At 32.0% G+C, this 18,388-nt stretch overlaps 1 pseudogene; it reads right to left on the reverse strand.

The window, feature by feature from the left end:
* Positions 1–15,139: 15,139 nt before the first annotated feature.
* On the reverse strand, positions 15,140–16,965 carry LOC132727994 (uncharacterized; annotated as a pseudogene).
* Positions 16,966–18,388: the final 1,423 nt, after the last annotated feature.

Below are 18,388 nucleotides of genomic sequence, written 5' to 3' on the forward strand. Positions count from 1 at the left end.
GTTGATATATTGCCTTAATGCTATATTAATCACACAGGAATTGATATTTACCTGTATAACAGCCAATTTATGCGTTAATCTCTGTTAGATCTTAACTTATTTTTTTAATGCTCAATGTGTGTACTAAGTCTAGATTCATTATTTAGGAAATACTATTGTAAAATAATATTAAGACATATCACACGTGAAATAACTATAACAGCCAATTTACATTGTATCTTTATAAGATCTTTATTTCTTCTGTTGTAATTAATACTTGTATAAAACCGATATTAATCTAGCCCTCTTGTTCAATATTTGTACTCTTGAGTCCGCATTTATTGTTAAAAGGCACTTAGAAGGGCAACAGATAATAGATCAATAATTACAGTCAGGGGTGTAACTTATAGCAGTTATCTTTTTTATAACTGAATTAAGTTACAAATTTAAGATCTACAGGTTGCTTCCCTTTGGCTATCCTTCACTTTTATATCATTTCTATAAATAGGTTATCAAGGGCACTAAATCACGCACGCTTCAATTTATTGATTTTTTGTCCTGATAAGCTCCCTTTACTTTATTGTTCACAGGTTTTTCAGTTCAAGATAAAAAAAAATGAATCTTGATGGCAAAGTTGGTTAAGTCATTGGGATGCAATACAACTGAAAAATTTCACCAGTTTGAGTCTCACTTCTAACTTTTTTCCTTATTTTTTCCAAGTTTACTAAAGATGCACATGAAAATAAAGGTAGTTTTGTTATTTTAATATACTGGTAATAATATTTTTTATCCTGTGTATTGTATATATTTCAGTAGTCATGTACTTGTGCAGTGCACAAGTATTTCAACGGTACACTTAACATTGCTTTACGTCAAGAAGAAATATAACATACATATATTCGTCTTACAGTAAATGATTATAATTTTCGCGAAAAAAGTACAATCCGAACCAGTCTTGCATTGATCATGAATTACATTCAATAAACGTTCATGATCATAATCTGTAGTCTTATTGTTTTATTTAACGAAAAGATAAATTTTGTGAAACATTTAAACTTTATTAAGGTCACAATAGAATTTTCAAAAACTTTTTAAACTAGTATTATGCTGAGAATAATAAAAGCAGCGCTTTGTTAGATTTACTGACCATAATTCAATCGTTCATAAGTAAAAAATAAATTATACTGTATCGTTCATATTTCTGGTATAAGGGAAGAATGGCAAGCGTCAATCAAAACAAGGTTGATGAATTGTACGTAACATTTTTTTTTAAAAACAAGTATATTGTTTTGATGATTATTTTCGTTGCCTGAACAAGACATCGGAATATGCAGTTTTCTGACTTTATACTTTAAAGCCATTATATAAATCGTTTTATCTTTTTTATTTATTTGTTATGAAGTTTTTTTCAAACTTTTGATGGTTTTGAATGAGTCAAGGTCTTTTTTTTGTTAAAGATAATATTAATGATCTACAGTTGTGTTGTTCTAACGCGAAGCTTTTTAATTAATTAAGATAATATGTAACGTTCCATAGGTGTGGAATCCAACGGATGAGAGAGATACACAGATAATTGACCATCAAAAATTTGTGATTTAAAATTATTTTGAAGCTATTTAATCAGCAAGTCACCACTCAAAGATCGTAGTGGAAAACCTTATATCATAAATCAGTACTGTATTCAAATTAAGGTGTGCCTGTTGTTAAATTATCAATCTGATTAAAACCAAATCCTAAAGAATGCTAAAAGCATAAGAAATCTGAACTTAAAGCTATTTCAGTTCAAAGAATCCTTGATACATATAAAAGAAAAAAATGATATAGCAAATTGAAGTTCTGATTCTGGTAAGCATTAAAAACTCTCTCCGAACTTCTAGATTTCTGTATTATTTTATTATCTAAACAATGAAATGACATGGCAAGTGTTAAAATATTTAAATTGCATAGTTAAACTCACTTATAATATGCACTATTGACAGAAATACCGTATTGGAATGAGCATTTAGAGAATCTCATTATCCGATAACTGCCTGAAAGGGCCGAAAAAGAGTATTTGTAGAATATATTTAGATGTATGTCAAAATTATGTAAATGACCGAAATGAATATTCAGTGTACAGAGGAGCTCACATGGCTTAAACAACAATTTCCGATTGACGTCCTTCTTGTATCAGTCATTATCAACAAAAAATGTTTTCCAGATTGTGTGATAATTTTCCATTTAGACAACATATTCGTCGCCAAACTATCGAATATACTTTAGTTTACAAAACAATATGCATTGAATAATGTTATTTGTTGTTGCTCAGTATAGGAATTTCGTATACATAACAACTTAATTTTATGAACTTTGTTATTAGTATGTTCTTAATATTTAATCTGCCTCTGCTCGACTTTCTTAGCTTTGCACTAGCTCAGTGTCCATGCTTTCTCTCCCTTTGAAGATCTTGAAACTATGTTAAAAAAAAACCATGTCCAAGAAATACATTGATTTTTATTTCTTCACAGTTGGTTTTAAGCTCACCTGAGCTAGGACAGGGTGGGCTTTTAGGATCGTTGAATGTCCGTCGTCCGTCCACACTTGTTCGTTAACACTCTTGCGGTCAAATGTTTGCCTCAATAATCATCAAACTTTGTCAGGATGCTTGTCTATGTAATAGCTCGGATGAGTTTGAACATGGGTCATCTCGAATGAAAACTAGGTCACAGGAGCTAAAAATAAAAATATCCTTGTTAACACTCTAGTTGTCACATTTTTTCACTCAATTATCACCAAACTTGGTCATGATGCTTGTCTAGGTATTTGCTCGGATGAGTTCGAAAAAGGGTCATCGAATAAAAACTAGGTCACAGAAGCTTAAAATAGAAAAACCTTGATAACACTCTAGTGGTTACATTTTGACTCAATCATCAACAAACTTAGTCAGAATGCTTGCTTTGGTAATTGCTCGGATGAGTTAAACAAGGGTCATCTCAGATTTAAGACTAAGTCACAGAAGCTAAAATAGAAAAAAACTTGTTAAGACTCTGGTGGTCACATTTTTGACTTAATTATCATCAAACTTGGTCAGAATGATTGTCTAGGTAATTGCTCGGATGAGTCCGAACATGGGTCATCTCAGATGAAAAACTAGGTCACAGGAGCTAAAAATAGAAAAGGCTAGAAAAACTAAGTCACATTACTTAAATATGGATAATCTTTGTTTACATTCTAGTGGTAACATTTTTGACTCACCTGTCATGACACTTGGTCAGAATGCTTGTCTAGGTAATTGTTCGGATGAGTTCGATGTGTCAGGTGAGCGATCTAAGGCCATGTTGGCCCTCTTGTCTGTATTTTGTGAGTCCTGTTCTAGTTTTTAGACAATGTCTGGACAAATTGTGCTTTATAAAACAATTTACGAAACTGTTCTAAGTCATCATATTTGTCTCGTCGGCAAAAAAAAAAATCAAAATAGAAAGCTGCGTAAGAATTAAATAATATTCATGTAGCTTAAACACTTTTTCGCTCTATGACATTCTACGGCCTTTTTTAGAGTCATAATTTTATGTAAAAACTTAAAAGTTTTAGAACATCTACCTTGCTGTGAAAAAAAAAACTGATACTCTTTCCCAGAAATCACAACTGCTGTTCTTTTTGAGCAGGTTGGTAGGGGGAGCGGATATTGTAGATGCGTGTCAGATAAAGTATATGGCAACTTGTTACAACTCTTCATAACACTGACATCACACGGCTTTTTTGTACTCTAACAATGGTTTTGACTTAAATGGAACGCACTCTGTAAGAATACTAATTATTTGACATTATCTAATGCCATAACGTTTGAAATAGCAATGCCAATTTTACGGTCGACTCGTACAAATATAAATCTTAACTGGATCTTTATTATTAAAGCACAGTGATTTTAGACTTGGGCTTGTTAACAACAGATGGTCCCGATATCGAAATTGCCTATGTCATATAATTCCTTACAAACATTTTGTAAAATTTGTTGACATGTTGATAAGATGTAAGCTATTTCACTATTCATTTGAACAAATGTTTACAAGCATTAAAGCTATTCAACTATTATTTAATTGAAATTGTTTGGTACGTTTTGTCCTTAAACACATAAATGTGTTTTGCTTTATGTAACTTTCTGAATATTATATATAATAAAGACATCAGAAGTTTTGATATGAAATAAAATGAAAAAAACTTGACCCTTTGAATATAACAATGAGCAGAAAAAGACTGGATAAATTCAAACTCCAGAGCAAAGGGTGTTTTGAGACTAATTACGGTGATGCATATCTGTGTAAGGAAACACCACTTCGAGAGCAATTAAAACCAAGGAAATAGCTTAAAAGTCGGTTTCATCGAGTCTGTTCATTAGAATGTGCAACATATCCCACACCCTCTAGTACCGGTGAATCATTAAATTTTAACCCTGTTGAAAAACGACCCCGTGGATCATTTTGAAACGTTGACAACTAAACCCGGATCATTTTTAAACGTTGAGAATTGACCTGCCACCAATCTAAAATTAGATATTTATTGTAAAGTCGTTAAGATCTGATCAATCGTTAAAACGTTATCAAAAAAGGAACATTCTTTTACGCTTAGATGAATAATAATTAAATGCATGTTGTTACTATTATTTACTGTTATTTTACAGGCCTTATTTCACGGCGTCTCAACGCCGTGATATTGTGATGGGTAGTTTTCGGTAGCATGGGCAAAAGTCACGTGACAAAATGCCTTTCGATTTCTACAGCCGACATTTTATTGTTTTTACGTAATCATTGTACAGCCCATTTCCGTGAAAAGTTACATAGAAACAGTTTTTTTTTCAAAACCATATAGAATCTAAACAGTATTTTTATCAACACACGAAATATCAGTGTTTTAAATTAACACATTTCCGGACATCCTTTCGACAAGCTTGAGAAATTCGCCTTGAATGGATTATGTATGGTGGCTGATTAACGCCATCCAAATATTTTCGCGTCTTCGCCTCAAAATGCGAAAACACGAAGGGACGACATATTTTGACTAATGTGTTCTCATGTCGGATCTATGGTCTCTCTCGGAGTGAATCTTTTCACGTGTAAAATGTCTTTGAACATTACATTCCTAAGTTTCTATATTTGCAATTAAGAACTTAAATTGTCTTCTTTTTTAGCTCACCAGAGCCAAAGGCTCAGGGTGAGCTATTAGTATCAAAGGGGAATACTCCGGCGTCCGTCGTCCGTCGTCATGCGTCAACAATCATCTTCTTCTCTGAAACTGCTGGGCAGATTTAACTAAAATGTGGTCTGTAGCATCCTTGTGATAGTCACACTTAAATTTGCTCCTGTCATTTCAATTGGCCCCTTTTAGGGTTCAGCAGAGCTAAAAATAGAAAAACCTTTAAACATCTTCTACTACAGAACTTATGGATGGATGATCACCAAACTTTGTCTGTAGCATCCTTATGTAGTCTTTTATCTAGTTTGCTCATATTAATTTGATTGGCACTAGGGCTAAAAATAGAAAAACCTTTAGACATCTTCTTCTACAGAACCAATTGATGGATGATCACCAAACTTTGTCTGTAGCATTCTTGGGTAGTCTTTTATCAAGTTTGCTCATATTAATTTGATTGGCCCCTTGTAGGGGCTACTATAGCTAAAAATAGAAATACCTTTAAACGTCTTCTTCTACAGAACTAATTGATGGATGATCACCAAACTTTGTCTGTAGCATCCTTAGGTAGTCTTTTATCAAGTTTGCTCATATTAATTTGATTGGCCCCTTTTAGGGGTCACTAGGGCTTAAAATAGAAAACCTTTAGACATTTTCTACTACAGAACCAATTGATGGATGATCACCAAACTTTGTCTGTAGCATTCTTGGGCAGTCTTTAATCAAGTTTGCTCTTATTAGTTTGATTGGTCCTGTTAAAGCTAAAGCTTAAATGCACTCTGATGCCGAAATGAATTTTGATATCAGCTGACCTACTTTTGATATTTTTGATATAATTTGACTTTCATTCTTGTGTTCTTGACATACAGACTTGAAATTTGGACTAGGGGTGTATTTTGTTTTATTTTTCTTTTTCTGATGCTGAATTGAATTTTTTATATTAACTGGCCTACTTTTTCATATTTTTTACAATGGTTTGACCTATTGTCTTTTTTTTGAGTACAGTTATGTTACCATAACAGAATGTATAAAAAAAATTTTGTCCCAAAACTGTGTGAACTTCAAACAACTACACCTTACATTGTTTTGCATGTTAAAACATTTTTGTTTTCATTCAAAAAAAAGTTTTTAAAAAAAATTGTCCAATCAAAATTAATCCTGCTCTAGTGGTCAGTTGTTCTGCATTTATTCTACATAGTCTCATAGGAACACACTTGCATAATAACATTTTAACAAATCCTTTCCAAAAATATTAGGGCAAGATATTACAATTTTTATAGTGAATAATGAAATGATGGGTTAGATGAGTCATCTAGGGCCATCTTAGTGGTCCTATTGTTTATTTATGAAGAAAAAAAGCTAAAACAATCAGTGTTGTGAAAGTATATTACTAAAGGGGCAAGTTAAAAGTTTGATCGAGCTGAACTGCCGAAAGAGCTGGACTTGCCTTTCAGCAAGTTTCTTTTGAAAAATTAATTTCCAACACTGAAAAACAGTTTGTTTTCTGGTGAGCGACTCAGGGCCATCATGGCCCTCTTGTTTAATAATTTTCATTTTTCTTGCGCAATTCTCTAAAATGAGACTTGGTTTTTCTATATGCGTTTCACAATTAACATTCACCATACCAGGTTGTAAAAATAACTTAATTTGGTCCCTTAAATCAGTTTTTTACCCACAACATCAAACTTCATTCAGAATTCATGTCACGTTATTGTTGAGCAAAAATTCTGAGTTTTCCTTTAGATATGAACAAGAAAATGTTTATTACCCCCCCGCCGAAAAGACGGATATAGAATAGTCCCCATTACCGTCCGTCTGTCCTTCCGTTCCGTCACTCTACATTTTTGTCCGGAAGCATTATCTCAAAAAGTATCAATTTGAAACTTCATAGGTTGGAGGTCTATCAACTTGAAACTTCATTTGTGGATAAATCATATTTAGGAAAAGTGCAGTGCACAAAGAATGATAACTCTACGCTGCATATTTTTTTTCATTGTTGCCCTTTTTTATTCTTCAAACTCAAATTTTTTGTCCCACAGCAAAAAAGCCTTTGAGATATCAACATGAAAACTTCATGTGATATACTCACTCAGGAGGTGTGCAATGGCAAGAGTGATAACTGTACCATTTCTAAATTTTGAGTTATTGCTCTTTGTTATTTTTCATACTTAATTTTTCACCTGAGGTGGAGCATAAATTAACTAAAAAAACAAAACTTGAGATGCCAATGTAATCTTCATAGGGTAGATGATCTTTTGAGGAGAATGTGATGCGAAAGAATGATAACTTTCTTACCTTTATAATTTTTGAGTTATTGGACATTTGTTATTTTCTTACTTTTGTCCGTTGAATATCTAAAAAAGTGGTAGAGGTAACAACCTTGAAAACTTCATAGGTGGATAGCTCTTTTTGATGAGAAGTGCAGCACACTAGAATGATAACTAACCGTGCATTATTTTTCAGTTATTGCCCTTTGTTATTTTTCATACTTAATTTTGTCCAGGGTATAACTACAAAATAGATAAAAACAGAATCCCTAAAGAAAGCCCAACACGGCAAAATTGAAAATGTTGCAGGCTCGGTTTGATTGAGCCTGTTCATGGACGGTACTGGAAAGTGCAAGTTACCGTCCAGGCCCCCTAGCACCGGCTTAAGCAGAATTCAACATTTAAACATAAAATGGTAAAATTTTGAATTTAGAAACATCCGCAGATGTGTTCATACCGCGGTTATCATGGAACCTTCAATGTGACACTTCCGTGCCATTCCATGAAAAGCGGCGTATGGTCCCCAAAGTAGTAAAAAGCGTGTGCCCTAAACGAGAAAACAATGGGCGGAACTAAATAAAATGGAATTTTGAAAGGGGATCAGAGGTTATGAAGCCTGCGTATCACAGATAAGACGTCAAAAGACAAATTTAAAAAGCAGACAAGATATCCTAAGGGTGATTCAACATTATTCAAGTAGAAATATTTTTAGTTATTGCCCTTTGTTATTTTTCATACTAATTTTTTCACCTCAGTGGAGCATATCTCTGAAAAAGTCTTTGAAATGTCAACATGAAACTTAGTGGATAGATCTTTTTGAGGAGGAATGTTGTGCACAAGAATGATAACTCTATCCTTTATAAATGTTTAAGTTTATTGCCATTTGTTATTTTTCAAACTTTTTTGTCCGGAAAAGCTTATCTAAAAAAATGTTAGAGGTAACAACTTGCAAACTTCATAGGTGAATAGAATCTTATTGGGGAGCATTGCAGGCACACTAGAATGATAACATACCGTGGCATTTGTTTTTTAAGTTTTTGCACTTTGTTATTTTTTTCATACTTTTATTTTTTGTCCAGGGTATAACTAAAAAGCATTTGAGATTTCAACATGAAAACTTCATAGGTGGATAGATCTTAGTCAGGAGGGTATGCAGTGCAAAGGAGTGATAACTCTACCCTTCATAATGTTTTTGAAGTTATTGCCCTTTGTTATTTTCCATACTAAATTTTTCACCTGAGTGGAGATATCTCTGAAAAAGTATTTGAAATGTCAAACATGAAACTTTATAGGTGGATAGATCTTATTGGGGAGGGAATTTTGTGCGCAAGAATAATACCCTTTATATTTTTGTTAGTTATTGCCATTTGTTATTTTACATACTTTTTTGTCCGGGCTTATCTCAATTATTATTAATTGAGCCTTGATTTTGAAACTAAAATGTGTCTTTATTTCTTACCATCTTTTTGGTTTAAGATTATCATTATTTAAAATTTGATAGGTTTACTTAATTAATGTTGTTCATTATATCTTATATATATATATGATTTATGTTTTTTAATTCGGATTTATGTAAAAGCACTCTTGAACCCTTTTATTATTTATGAAAAGAGTGCTTATAGAAATGTGGTATATAATAATAATAATAATAATAATAATTAATAATAATAATAATAATAATAATAATTAATATCAAAAAGGTGTTAGAGGTAATCAAATTGAAAACTTATTAGGTGGATAGATCTCATTGAGGGGGAGTGCAGCACACAAGACATTTAACCACCGTGCATTATTTTTCAATTATTGCCCTTTGTTATTTTTCATACTTAATTTTGGGTCCAGAAGCATAACTACAAAGGCCTTTGAGAATATCAACATGAACCTTCATAGGTGGATAAATCTCACTCCAGAGGTATGCAGTACACAAGAATGATAATTATTCTGTTCTACTACATATAAACATGGCTCTTGTAACAAGTTACATGATTATGATATTTTAAAACCTTCTGAACAAGTTAACATGTCAATTCAAAACAATGCTATTTGGAGACCTTATCAATATATTTAACTGTTTTGTTTTTTTTGTTGTTTTTTTTTGTGTGGGGGTTGGTTTTTTTTGTTGTTTTTCGCCGTGACAATCATATTGCTGCATTTCCCAGCAATTTTTTACTTGTTAAAAATAGTTCACAGGCGTATCAACTCCAAGCGCCTTCCACAGATCAGGGGAAGAAACAGTTGTTGGGGTTTACAAACTTTTCCCAGCGGCTAGTACAGTGCACTGTAAACGAACGCAAAGCCCAATTTCAGCAGAGATTGACATAAATTATATAACGGCTATAGTAGATCATTAAGATAATACTAAGAAGGGTGTGTCTGTGTGACGCAAAATCTAACCAATCAAACAAACTAACTAACTAAGAGGGGTAGATGGATTTTTACTTGTGTTATATCTTTTAAACTTTTAACCGTAATAGATGGTCATTTTATAACAGCAGGCGTTTCCTTAAGATAGCGGAAAATCATATACATTGATTATTCTGCATAAAAATGCAGTTCTCTACATTATTAGCATATTACATGCCATTATTAAAGTTTTTCTTCCGATGAATTGGTAAAATGCTATTAACCTTTTCCCTAATATAAGCGTGTTTCGACGGCTTTTTGCCCCCCCCCTTTTTTTAAGGCCTCAAACAGTGAAAAAATGCCCTGTTTAGGCCCCAAACACTGTTTTTCGTTTGAGAAATGTTTTTAAAAAAGTGACCACTTTTTCGGCGCCGTCCCCCATCCAAATATTACATCAGGGGGTTGCCAGAAGGGGGATGTGACCCTTCTGTTTGGGGGGTTTGAAGGGGAGCGGAGTCCCCCTCATCGCCAAGAACATTTTGAACATGTGACAGGCTAAAAATGGCCTCAGGTTGATCTTAGGGTAACAAGTAACCTACGCTGAAAAGCCTTTTACTCTATGTCAATTCAGTGAGAAGTTGCAGCACTTTGAAATAAGTTTTGATGGAAAAAAACAATGCAAAATACTGATTTTTTGGCAGTTTTGAGACGCCCCCCCCCCCCCGTTGACATGGTAACATGAAATTTACCATTGAGCATGCTGTTACAGAGGCTATGGTGTAGTCAACATTTGTGCCAAGTTTCATTAGTATAGCAGTTTGAACTTGTTACAGGATGCTTTTCAATGAAAACGGCCATTTTTCGCAATATACTCATGGGGTAAAAGGTTAACTCAGGGTCCACTTAAATATTAAAGTAAATATTTGTTCATTACTTAAAAATCTAAACAAATACAGAATCGCCATACTTCGCTATATGATTTGGATCACTTATCAGTGTTCAAATATGGCTTTGCTATAGTTTAGTTTTCAAACGATTAAAATTTTCTCGCGGTGAGTAGGTCTTTAATTAACTGGAAGAGGTTATTTCGAACGCAGAAAAATGATCAAATCTGTTGAAAAATGACCTATGGGATCAATTATTAACAGGTTTGAAGAATGTGTATTTAGTCCTCAACACTTAAAAAATCCTTCATTGCTACGTCAAACGGAATCAATAGGAACTATTAATTGGTACGTCAATTGAAGAAGTGCGTTTATAATCTACAAGAAAAATTTTAAGCACGCGAAATAACACTTGAAAATTCATATTGTAACAAAAACAACACTAAAACGGTGAATCACAATCAGTCGATTTTTTGCAATCTATTTAATAATTCTTTTCAAAGTAACATAATACCATTTCCTTTATAATTACATATGTTAGCATTATACCAATGCTATATCATAAAATTAAACAAAAGAAAATCTATACAATGTTTGCACTTCATATACATACGTATATACTTAAAGATATACTATGCTCAAATTTGATAATAGAAAATATATTTCATTGCTACACAGTCTTTTTGTGAATATAAAATAAACATATTTTGGCTTCGAACAAAGTAGATATGTTCCGTTTATAATTCTACACGCTATAGGTGGTCACACTAAGAATATATGGTGTCATTAAAAATGCAGTTTTTAAAGAAAATATCAACTTTACTTGACCTGTAATAGGGAACGCAACTTTCCATACATAGTTTGTTTATTCATTTATTCAAGATAGACATATTAAGTAAGAATTTCATATATTTCAATAAATTTTCTATGCTCAAAGATGAGATAGTATATATTATTTAAGTCATAAGTTAAATATATCATTGGTTTATAAATAAATCCGATTACACCTACGTGATAAAGACGGATACAACTTGAAACTAATCATCTCTAAAGCAGGACATAGTAGTATTTTAGTTGATAAGTTTAATTTCTTATTAAGATTTCTACATTTGAATACATAGATATTTTGAATGAATCACAATAATCATTCTATGCATTGTTATACTTAATACACATCCATAAATCAAACTAATTTATCATCAATTCATGAACCATCCAATTAGTATATTAATCAACCATTCGATGAAATAGTCGGTGATTCTTTTAAAATTAATTTATAACAAAAAGCTATATTTATTTTTGGTCTACATTATAAGTATCAAATCGACGTTTTCACTTTAATGTAAATTGTTATGGATCGTAATATCCAATAAAATGGTATAATCCAAGTCATGTTTCCAATGTTCAATAACATCAATAACATTTTTTGTAATTTGTATAAAAATGCCTTATTTTCATTGGAACTAAAAGTTTACACTTATAATATGCATGCTGTTAATTTTATATATAATCATTGTTCGATATCAAACAAATGTTTCGTCAACCAATATTGTAGCCAAATCTTAAAACATTCAACTGTTCAGAAAGAAATTTTATACGAAGAGATAAATTGTATTCTTTGTAGTTAAAGATTTGTCCTACAATCGTAAAATCATTATCAGATAGATGACGGACAACATGATTTTTTTGAAATTTTTCCATGTTGATAAAGAAATTTTAATGTGATAACAAAATATTATCATGTTCTAACTCTATTTACTATTTGATGACAAGGGATATATATTGCCTTCAAGAAAAAACGCTTCAAAATTCTGAACTTTTCGATGCAATTTAGAAAATTGTTTTTATGCCGCTTTAGGCATAACAAAAACTCAGAAATATAAAAGATGTTTATCTATGACTTATAAAATATACTATACCATTTCAAAATAATATCATATTGTTTTTACATATCTATGGTACATTTAGTTGCTGTTTTTCACAGCCCTCTGGACATATGAATCGGCCCCAAGAAATGGGATTTTTTTACAATATATTAGACACTTCGGGAAAAAACTGAAAACATATGTATATATCGAATTAGACAAATATATAAAAAATCTTGTTTTACACTTAGCTCGTAAGAAAATATTACAATTTTGATTTCAATATAACAGTTTTCTACGGCAGAATGCAGTAAAACATAACAAAATGCCAATATTTAAATTGTGTTATTTTTCTTCCTTTATTTGCGAATTTTCTCCTTGAGATTGAATTAAAAAGAATACAATTTTTCACATTAAGAACATGACCCAAAATCGGTTATCAAAATGGACCAGAAAGGAACACACCTTCATTTGAAATGAGGTAACAAAAAGTGCGTTTGTAATTGGACGCTTGTTATCCATCATAACATACCTAAAAGAGAAAACAAGAGCGATAAGTGATCATATATGTCAGCTGATGAAGTAGTTTGAAAAGTAGTCCGGCAAGTTTAGTGACGGACAGACAGACAGACATGAGATGGAGAACGCTCCCAAAAATAGTTTTAGCGACAGATTCTCGCATGTGTCTCGTCACAAACTTTATCGGTAATGTACAAATTTAATGTTCTGGGATGTAATTGTTTTTCCAAGAGTCATCAAATATGATAATGTTAACAAGCATTTTTATATACGACCCAGCATGCATGCAAATACATATGCAAAATATAAGATGAGTTTATAGGTTCAGATATGATAAAAAGAACTTTTAGAATATGCATCTTGAAAACAACTCACTATAATTCTTATTTTTTAAAAAAAACAACAACAAATATAATAATTATTATTTGAACAAATCTCAAACACGTTGATAAAAAAGTCAAGTTTTACTTAAAACTATGTAGTTATGAAAGTACCATTTAAAGTAACACTCATCAGTTTGATAAAAGTATAACAGATATACAATGTAACAGAATTATGTATTCAAATCTACAATGTCAAGAATTTAGCTTTGTTACAGTTTGTTACAGTCATCTCTTATATGTTTCATTATCAATGTCTGTTAGCTTTAAAATCTAAGCCTGGATAATTTACTAATATGTCAAATTTCTTTATAATGAACTTTTAATACACAAATGAAATATGTTTGTGGAATTACTTTCCTCAATCAAGAAATACTGTTGTATTTCAAATTGGGCATGTGCTTCTATGTATAAACGTTGTATGCAATATTACACTCGCTTAGCGCCTCAAGTTATTATATGTTTACAGCCGTTTATACCAAGACATATAACCATATAATATCTTTATCACTAAAACAGTGAGAGTATAATCTGATAAAAAATGTAAGATCAAAATTAAACATTTGAGTAGAGACTTTAAAATAAGCGTATTTATATTTCTGTAGTTCAAGTTTTCATTTTAGAGTTTTAAAATGAACATACGAGCGTATCACCTGGCGTGATTTATAGCTCCTTCCTCTTAAAAAGTAATGTCTCATCAGTGACACATTGTCATTTATAATATACTATAAATGTTTGACAAAAAAGAAAATAAAAAATGAAATGTATGTAAAATAATAATTATAGACTTCATCTTATTTAATGCACAGATAAAGTTGTTCTACCGCGTGAAGTTTGTTTGTTTTTTTGCATATTCATTCACATCTTAGATCAACATTTTGTAAAATTAGTAGGCGTGATCAGAAAAAAGTGTAGGTTTTTTAATTTCAAAATGTTTCAAAATACAGTATGTAGTATTGGAAGTTTTATTTATGTGTGTTCATTGTAAAAACTAGGTAGTAAGCTTTTGTTCTGATCCATTACAGACATGGTTACATTTTTTGTGTGACACATCACAGTGAAAACATGAATGACATATTCACGACCACTGATGTATGTTATTTCACATTTCATTTGATAACATGACAAACGCTCCGTATATATAATCAATTAATAAAGTGTAAAAAGATTTATAAAACTGCACGTTTTTAACGTTATTTTTAATTGAAAATTCGTAACCTTTGTATATTTGATCTTCATACACAGCAGCTGTCAATGTTTTGAAGAAATTCTCTTTTTCTCAATAAAAGAGGTTTTTTGTTCATGTATAAGAGATTAGAAATAGAGATTCTTGCCTTAACGGCTGTTTCCAATTTAACCAGCTCGGGTAATTAATATAACCAATAGAAAGGCGTAAGTCCCAAATATCCTTCTTAACAATCTTTATATCTAAAAGGATATCTCATTAAATATCTAGCCAATTCCTAATATGAATCATAATCATTCAGTGGAGGTTTCATTTGTTTCATTTGTTGTTAAGGATGATCATTTTGCATTTTAAAACGTTTGATATTAAAACAAAATTATTGGCGACAATTTGCATAGTTTCAAATCGACGAAAAGGATTTTTGATACAAAGAGATATTTTTGAAACACATGAGCTGCTGAAAATAATAATAATAATAATAAAATAATAATAATAATAATAATAATAATAATAATAATAATTATAATAATTAAAAATAATAATGATAATGATACTGATAGTAATTATACAAAATATACTTTTATTATTTTCTATAATTAAGAACAATTAATGCAATGCAATCTTCAATTTGGTTATCAAATGAAAATTTTATCAATTGATCATTGTGTGTCAAATACATTCAATTTGTTATCAAATAAGCAACCAACATAAACCTCATTATAGCGTGAACTGTAGCATATTGATTGCAGTTTTGTTTTATCTTTATGCATTATCTTCCCTCGCTTCAAGTTTACGTTGACTTTATGAATTGTTCCATTAGAACAGCAGACAAGTAATGACCCGTCATCTAACACCAACATTCCTCGTGGTCTACTAAGATCTGTATTCTTATATGTAGCTATAACTTCCCCTTGTAATGATACACTCGTTATACTGTCGTTACCATTGTCAATGACATACAGAAGTTTGGAATTCTTTCTCACAGTGATATACAGGATAAAGTCATTTGAAAGAAATTTCAGAGGGATGTTATTCAGGGTATCACCTTGTGTATTCATTACAGTCACACAAGGAGGGGACAAACAACGAACATAAAGACGATCCTGATTATAGTCTATACCATAGCACGTCCTATCTACTTTAATACTGCGGACACATGATAGCGTGTCGTCTGTTTTCATGACCACTATTTCTTTGATACACGGCATTGTTACAGCAAACTGATCCTGAGACATTACAGCAATATCAAATGGGCCTGAGTCTAGAGCTTTCTCTTCTTGTACACATCTGTTCTCTATAGATATCAATTTTACACTATTGTTGTTACGATCAGCTACAACTAGTTTATTTGTGTTGATAACTGCACATCCTTTAATATCACATTCCCACTTATCTGATGAAGTTTTAACATTGATATCTCCTTTCTCCTTTCAGACAATCAACAGTATTTGTCACTTTTGTAGATTCATAACGAGAATGATCGACAATCTCACCGAAGACCATTTTCTTACAGAACAATGTTTCGAGTTCAGCATTTCGTTGAAATGAGTAGTGCATATTGGTATGCAATAATGCTTGTTCTGCGTCATTTAATTTATCTGATTTCAGCGTAGATTCTGCCCGTTTCATGTCAATGTAGAGTTGACCGTCTTGATGAGTTGATTTGCTTGCATGTAGATTTGATTGCAAACATTTTATTCCGGAAATCATATTTTCGCATTTATCAAGGACATGTTGAATAATTCTGTTGGTGTTGGACTTTATTTCCTCGGCATTATTTAAAGCTTCTTTTTGCATCAGATCAAGGCGGTCATTTATTTCATTTCGGAATTCAGTGATCGCCTTGATGATTTCTTTATTATAATCATTTAAATTGATTCTACTGCCTTTAGCCTTCTTCGAAATTTCTGATGCTTCTTTTAATTTTTCTCCCAGTTTTTGCATGACGTCATCGAACTCCTTCCCATCTGCGATACCTACGCATTTTTCAGGTATGTAATCAACTTTACATGTCCTATGTCCTAAAGTTATGCAATCATTGCATCCGAGTGAATGGTGTGATGGGCAATAAAATTTGATTATTTCTCTTTTGTGAGCTTGACACATTTCAGTGCATTCATTGTTTGATTTTCTTGTAGTTTGAATCTTATTAAAATCATAACGCTGCAAAATTTTATGATTTCGTAAGACTTTTGTTTTTCTGTGGACATCGTGGCAAGTTTTACAGAGGTATTCTTGACAAGTAACACAAAACCCGTGAGCTTCTATACGTTGACCTGTGGTAAGACATGGCTCACAACAGTGATCGAAATCTTCTGCGGATCCTGCTGCTACTGATCCTAGTAGATCACTTTGTTTACGTCCTGATACGGCCATGTCTGGAATACAGAATACAAATTTTTTAATCTCTACCTTCCTGATTACCAAAAAGGATATATTTTTCAAATTTGCGAATAACAAAATTTTACTAACATCTTTAATTAACCAAAAATGAAAAACGATTAATGTGTATTGCCCAATTAATCGCTTTGTAGCATTGAAAAAAAATCTCAACTGACTTATGACCTTGATATTAAAAGTTTAACTTCTTTGACAAACATGCCCAATTTATAAAGTAATATAGGAGAAAACTATTAAGTGGTTTTATTTATATAAACATGTATTTAGGATATGATAAATACAGTACATTGTCAGTTTTACCTCTCAAACGAAAATATACTACTTAACATGTATTAAAATCGGTGTTCAATCGATAAAGTTTGATTTGACATAGTTGTGTTAATTGATAACAATCGTATTTATTAAGTTATCGATAACCAATTAAGCAATCTTACTCTTAAATGAATTCACCCGATTATTATTCAATAACAAACCAACAAATTAAAAACTCATGATCAACTTTCAAGTCAAAACAGTAGATTTTTTAAAAACGACACCTCATTCAAGGACAATTACACAGCATACACTTTCTGAGTAAAGGGGCGAAATTCTAAACGATTTGCACAGCTTTCCAGTGCACGGTAGACTCCCTTTATCAAGAAAAACACTACGTTAAAAAGTAAGGAGAAATGACAAAGATATAAGTTCTACATATTATCGCAAAGAAACATTGCAATAAAGCTGTGTCTTTCAAACAGTGGGTGAAACATCCCTACTTTGAATCAGTTTCGACTCAGTTTTCACAATGCGTCTCGCTGATGTAGGCTAAATGTAATTCGAACTAATTGTACTGCGTGACGAAATATTGTACTATTTTTGTCTGGGCAATGCCAATATCTCGCCAACGAAAATATCTCAGAATCTTACGGTGGCATAGAGGTGACATTTGCTGTTTTACTTTATCTCGTGGCCACGACTTATTATCATGAGGCCTCAATATATTATCTCGTGGCCACGACTTAGTATCTTCTGGCCTCGACTTATTATCATGAGGCCTCAAGACATTATCTCGTGGGCACGAGTTATTACCTTGTGACCACGACGTATTATCTCGTTACCACGAGTTATTATCTGGTGGCCACGACTTATTTAAGCCAATAATAATGGTCGTTTTATCTACACACTGACCATAACTTTCACAGGAGGGGAGTCAAGCGCACCACCGAAGATTCACTTATGTAGTTTTCAGTAGCAGTAGTAGTACTTGCCTACGCATTTGCCCAGAGAATGCTATATCGCAGTAAGGGCTTATCAGCTAGTATACTACTATTAACTGTATATATATATCCCATTTACACGTCCACTGTGTAGAGTATTGTCATCACTTATTGGCCCTCTGTTGTCCTAACGTTGAAAAATC

This window comes from Ruditapes philippinarum, unplaced genomic scaffold (assembly GCF_026571515.1).
Source record: "Ruditapes philippinarum isolate M1 unplaced genomic scaffold, ASM2657151v2 ctg10050_1_1_1_1, whole genome shotgun sequence".
NCBI classification, from domain to species: domain Eukaryota; kingdom Metazoa; phylum Mollusca; class Bivalvia; order Venerida; family Veneridae; genus Ruditapes; species Ruditapes philippinarum.